Source organism: Lonchura striata, chromosome 18 (genome assembly GCF_050655825.1).
Source record: "Lonchura striata isolate lonStrDom1 chromosome 18, ASM5065582v1, whole genome shotgun sequence".
NCBI lineage: Eukaryota > Metazoa > Chordata > Aves > Passeriformes > Estrildidae > Lonchura > Lonchura striata.
Window position 1 is genome coordinate 14,968,470 of NC_140720.1, and position 6,184 is coordinate 14,974,653.

Below are 6,184 nucleotides of genomic sequence, written 5' to 3' on the forward strand. Positions count from 1 at the left end.
TAGAGATTTTCGGAGTTCACTTGAACTAACAAAATGAATGTATCATGAAAGAAACCTCTGCCATGGTACAAAGGGCATAGGGAAATGTAAATCTTTGGAGCCACCTGCATAAAAGACAATACCAGAGAAGACCAGGGAATGCAAAGAACCCAGATAAGGGGACCCCTCTGTCTCAAATCATGTCAAGGCTAACAGACATACTCAGGTAAGACACCAAAGGACCAAAAGCACATGTGCAGAGGAGAAAAGTTCAAAAGTTCAATCCAGAGGAAGACCATGATCTTCAGCCTCAGAAGACCACCAGAGACCCCTGTGGGACCACCACGAACCATGCATGCCCAGAAGGGCATGGACCTATTTAGCATGAGAGGCGAGGACAGGCAGGGCTAGGGTCTGAATATGCATAGAAAAGTTGTGTAATGTACTGAATATGGAACACCTTTGTGAACAAAGATGTGGGACAGACGGCAGCTCGGGGCACAAGTTTTTGGAGAGCGATCTCGCTTGTGCCGGGCGCTGACATACATACCCACTTCAGAACCACATTGAGTTGTGGAGTCTCTTTATTTATTCCGCAGGTCGCTTCGCCGGGAGCTGATCCCACAGCCCAGCTCAGTGCTGGGCTCGCCCAAAGCGCTCCTGCGAGCGGCGCTGGGCTCGGTCCCTGCCGGGCCAGATCACGGTGGGGTCTGCGTGGGGCCCAACTGGGAAGTCCTTGCTCGGGAGCATCCACCCCCGGAGCGTGTTCGCTGTGGGATTTGCTTTGTGAGCAGCAGCTCAGCGCTGGAGCTCGGCTGCAGCCTTGGAGCTGAGCCCAGGCGCAAGCTCCTCCTGGGAGAGAGGAGGCTGTGTCCATCCCCTGCCTCTCCTGTGGTGAAAACATTCCCCCCTCTGGCCTAAAAAGCAGCTCAGAGGGGGAGGTTAAAAACTAAAGAATGTCATTTACATGTCTGTCGTGTGCGGGCGGCCCTGGGTGCAGCTTTCATGTTCCCAGTGCCATCCATTCAAATCCAGACCCAGGTCCGAGCGTGCTTTGGGCATTTCCAGGCACTGCCACGCTGGGATCTTCATCAAACTCCTCCAGCGCTGAGCACCCGCGGTGCTGCCGTTATTAAAGTCAAAATTCTTGCTGTGGAAATGATCTGTCCCTGCCTTGCCGGGCTGCAGGACGGTGCTGGCCGTGCCCAGCACAGACATGGTGCTTTGCCCCAGGCTCACACGCTGTGCTTGAGGATTAGTGACTCCCGTCCCTGCCCGTGGTCAGTCCAGGGAACCAATGCCAGGCTGTGGTGCCCGAATGACTAAAGAGCACCATCAAAGCCTCTGAATTACCTTCAGTGCTTGCCTTTTTCCACAGAAGGAGGAGAGCGTCTAATTTTCTCAGAGCATCAAATTAAGTAGGGAAGGTGAGGTCTGGCCGTGGAGAATTAGCTGTGGCAGACACATTCATCCTGCTCTGGTCCCTGCCTGTGACACAGAAGCACTTGCTGCTGACTCAGGCAACAGCAGCTCACAGTTGGAGCTTTGCAGGAGGTTTATGCGTGACTGAAATTTGGGGCTGTGGTCTGGAAGCTGCAGTATGAGCCCCCTTGGCTCAAGTGTTCTTGGCTGCTGCACCCTCACAGATGGGGTGGGAGATGTTTTGTAGGGGCTGTCACCGTTCTGTCCCCTGCCTCATTCACCCTGGAAGGGTTTATCCCCTCTCCCTGATAGCCCTGTGGTTCACCAGAGCCCTTCCAGGAGCTTGGTTTGGTTTGCAGGGTGTCTGAAAGCATGATCCTGCCTAGCTGGTGCAAGCACCCTCCTCCCTAAGGGCCTCCAGGTCTCGTTGGATGTGCTGCTCCAGCCTGGGCCCCTCTGAATGCCTTCTGCTTCAGCCAGCTCTTTGTGTCGAGGTTGTTCTCCCAAGCAGGAACATCTGTGAGCTGTTCCAAGCACATGTTTCAGCTGGCCACCACCTGCAATCCACCATCCTGCAGGTATTGTGCACATTGCAGGGCCTTTGCCTTGCACCTGAGCGTGGAGAGCAAACCTGCCCAGGTGTTTCACTTTCCATCACCCAGCACGGGCTGGTTGCCTGCTGCTTTATCCCAGCATTTGCAGGGGATGGTCCCTTCTCCAGGGCACTCGAGTCTGGGCAAAGCAGCTTTGAAAGAAGCACTCCAAAAGCTCTGATCTCCCACCCTGATTCCATGGGTTCCTTCTCCAGCTGTGCCATGTGAGTGAAGGCTGCCTCTCCAGGCAGGTGTTTAATTACCTCATTGCCTCGTTAATGATCTAGGACACATCTTGTTCAGACCCAATCACTCTGTCAGGGAGCAGCTGCCTTCAGCCCTGTCACTGGATAATAAAGCCAAATTTGCAGGCTGCATCCTGTAAGTTACAAGCAAGTTTTCCAGACAAAGTGTCCTGAGAATCTGCCATTAGTGAATTTATTTAGTGCTATTACAGCCTTGCTAATCCTCTGGGGAGAGGAAAATTAGGCTAAGGCGTTAACTGCTGCAGGGAATTGCCCTGATGTCCTGCTCCTTAGCTCTGGGGCTTGAACTCAGAAGGAGCTGCGGGATGCTGGAATGAGCTTGGAGAGGCCGTGGGGTGGGAAGCAGGCAGATCCTTTTGATGTCTGAAGGGTCTGAGGATGAGTCGTCTACAACAGCCCTGGGACTGGGCTGTTAAGGAGATGGTGTGGTGGGAATGTCCCCTGTACTTAGAGAGATCCAAAGGAGCAGGACAAGGGCTGAACAGGACAAGGGCTGCCCATTTGTGCTGTGCTGGACTGGGCCACCTCTGGTTCCTGGGGAAAGGTCCCTTGGAGCTGAGCTGGCTCTGCACCCAGAGCCCCCTGACCCCTGCAGACCCTGGCAGGGTGCTGAGCCTGCCCCAGGCTGGGGAGCTTTTTAGTGGGTCTTAATTCCACCTGGAGGGAGGAGTCCTGGGGCCTTTGCACTTCCCCTTTGCTTATCAGTCAGCAAAGATAAGGCAAAGCAGAACAAGGTTTGAGGACCCAGCAATTTTAGACTCCAGAGCACCAAGTGTCCTATTATCCCAGTGGTGAGGCAGCTTTTTCAGCCAGGCTTTTCTGAGGCTCTGGAGATTCACTTTGGCTTGAGGAGTATGAAAACTGCTCCACAAGGAGAGAAAAGGGCTGGAATGGGAGTTGGTTGAACCTGTGCCATCCTTGGTATCTGCAAGGCAATCAGAGGCTGATGAGTGTGTGCAGCCAGGCTCTGATTCCTCCCAAGGAGGTGTGTGGGGGCCCTGATTTCATGCTCCACTGTTCTCCATGGCTTTGGAGACACTCAGAAGAATTTCCCTGTGGCTGAGGTCAGCTCAAGTGTTGCAGGCTCAATCTCCAGCTGCAAATACCAGGTAAGCCTTGGCCTGGGCTGCCTGTACCTGCTGGTCCTGTTGCCAAACAAGCAGCACCTCCAGAGAACAGAGCATCCCTCATGGATGCAGAGGGTTCCCTGGGGATGTGGTGGTGGGAGCTGCTGGTGAGACAGGCCCTCGGTTTTATTTGGTGTAAATATGGGTCACTGTGAGCATGGGCCTTACAGGGCCAGGAGATGCACAAACTGCTTTTCCATAGGTATTTTATAAACAGCTCCGGGCTGTTTCCAGGTGCCAAACAATTGGAGACCAAACCCCATCCCCCCCTTGCATCTGTGTTCCCTGGTTGTTCCTGTGTTTCTCCTCCTACTTCCCAATGATTAAATTTGTTGTAAAGGTCCTTCCCTTGCTCTGCTGTGGCACCCAGTACTCTGCAGAGTCATTTAGGACCTTAAAAGGGGAGTTTCCCCTGCAGTGTCTGGCCAGAAGCAGCTCTGGGTGTGTGATGACACAGGAGGTTTGTGCAGTGCTTTGATTTTGTTGCATCACGTCCGAGGGAGAAAAGTTCAAGAACGAAGAAGTTCAAAAGCAAGGAGGTGAAATGGAAAGAAAACTGATCCAAAGGAACGGTGTGCAGAGGGTGTTCAGGAGGGGAGAGGCACAGGGGAGGCAAGTCCAGGCAAATGGTCTTCACAGGTAACAGGAAATCATTTATGGGCCACGTTCACCTGCCATCCCCTCGGTAAAAACCCAGCAGAGAGGCCAAGGTGGCAACCACAGCACGCCATCCTCCAGCCTCTGCCAGCCTCTCAGGAGAGCTGAGCCCAGGATGGTTTCTGAAATCTTCCCTGCCGAGGTGCCCGTGGCAGCTGTGCCTGCTGTCCCTGCAGGCAGCTCCTCGGCTGTGTGAGCAGCAAGAGGCAGCTGCTGCTGTGTGAGTGGCCTGGCAAACCAGGAATCTGCATCCTGGCACAGCTCCCAGCCACGGGGACAAATCCTGCTCTGGAAAACGAGTGAAGATTGTGGTGTGGCTTCCCATACCACCTCCTGCTGTGTCTGGAGCCCTGCAGGAGCAGCCAGCCCCGGGTTATTCCCCCCAGGAGATGTCTCAGCTCCCAAACAGAGCTGGAGCCCAGCTGGGAATGCGCCTGGGCAAGGCACAACCTGCCCTGGGATTGGTTTTGCCTCTGCTTCGGTGGCAGCGTTTCCAGGCTGGGCTAAAAGGTGCAAAGAAGGCTGCCCACCCCTGCCCACCCCACCTGGGGACAGCAGCTCTGCCAGCTGGGTCCCCACTGCAGCACGGAGTGATGGAGCTGGGGCTGCCTGGGGTGGTCTGGAGCAGGGGAGCCTGGCTGTGGGGTGGGCTCCAGGCTGGCTGGGGTCTCCAGCTGCACCGGGGCAGGTGGGTCCTGCCCAGGCCCCGCTGCCAGCTGCGTGGGTGGCTGTGCTGGGGAACTGGTTGGACTGGTCTCCTTGCCTGTTGCTTCTTGCAGGGTCTGGGTTAACCACCGTGCTCTGCCCTGGCACGGCTCGAGCCAGTCTGGGCAAAACCCCACAGGGGATCTGGAAGTGACCTGGGCTCGATGCAGCAGTACCTGGCACAAGTGGGAGGATCTGTCACAACCCCCTGAGCATTCTTGCAGCGACTTCCCCTGAGCAGATCTTGGTGTCCATCACAGAGCAGGGGAGGCCAAGGGGCAGCAGGAGAACGTTTCCTGTGTGCCACAGGCGTTGGGCAGCAGCAGAAACCTCTGGGCTGGGGCTGCTGGGCTGGCAAGACCCATCAGCCCAAAGCCATCCTCTGGCTTCCCCTGCCAGCCTGTTCTCCCGAGGCTGGGACGGGGCTTTGCTGAGGGCTGGGCAAGCTCTGCTTCTCCTGGGATGAGCAGGCAGCCAGGAGCTGCCCCTCCATGGACTCTGCCTCTCCTCCTCCCCTGGCTGAGCAAGGCTGGGTGCTCAGCATCACTCCTGCAGGGGGCTCAGGACCTGGCCTGGCTTCCCAGCTGGTGCCTCACACGCTCTGTGAGCAGCCAGGTGCCGTGCCAAGGACGCTGCTCTCCTCCCAGAGCTTATCCTGCGTGTGTCTGTCCTGTCTGGGTGGCTGCTGCTGCCTGCCAGGGCGTGTGTCTGTGTGTGCACAGGGCTGGCAGCAGGGACCATTGCCTTTGGAACGCTCTGCCTTGCCCAGGGATCTTCTGCAGGCAGGGGAAGGATCACAGCAGTGTCTGGTGCACAGAGGGGAGGAAGGTGCTGTCCTGGAGCTGTGCAGGACAGGAGCCCCAGGCTGCTCCAGGGTGATGGATGGCTTGGGAAGCAGGCTGGCCAGAGGGCTGTGTTGGTATGTGGTGGCTTTACTCTTGGTGCTAATTCTCAGAACTTCCTCCATGTGCCAGGGGCTGTTTTCCAGGGGATTACAGGCAGTTGATCTTGTCCAATTTAGTTTCCTTTGAATCTACAGGGAACTAATCCCCTCCTGGCCCATGCAAACAGCAGCCCCTCCACAGAAGAGCTTGTCCCATGCTCCTGCTTTGTGTGGGTACAAAATCAGGTCTGTGTGGAATCAAACTCCTTCAGCTCCCATCTCTGGCAAGGCTTCAGGTCACTTAAAGCCTTTGAGTGGCAGTGACAGGACTGGCTCTGGTCTGGGGGCCCTCCAGCAGCTCTGGTCAGAGAGCATCACTGCTGGCATCAGTCCGTGGGATGCCAGTGGAAAGGGGTGATCTCTCAGCAACCACTTTCCATCCTGTGTCTTTCCCTCTCTCCTGAAACAAGTGGGATTTAAAGAGGACAAAGAGGTCACCCAGGAAGGGACAGTAGATCCTGGACCTTTTCCTCTGGTCCTGGGTTGTCCTTG

The 6,184-nt window shown here is 55.9% G+C and overlaps 1 protein-coding gene across 1 annotated transcript in view; it reads right to left on the reverse strand.

Moving 5' to 3' along the window:
* The window catches only part of LOC146765845 (uncharacterized), a 189,074-nt gene that overhangs the window by 110,991 nt on the left and 71,899 nt on the right, over window positions 1-6,184 (reverse strand). The gene's annotated exons all lie outside the window — the stretch shown is intronic.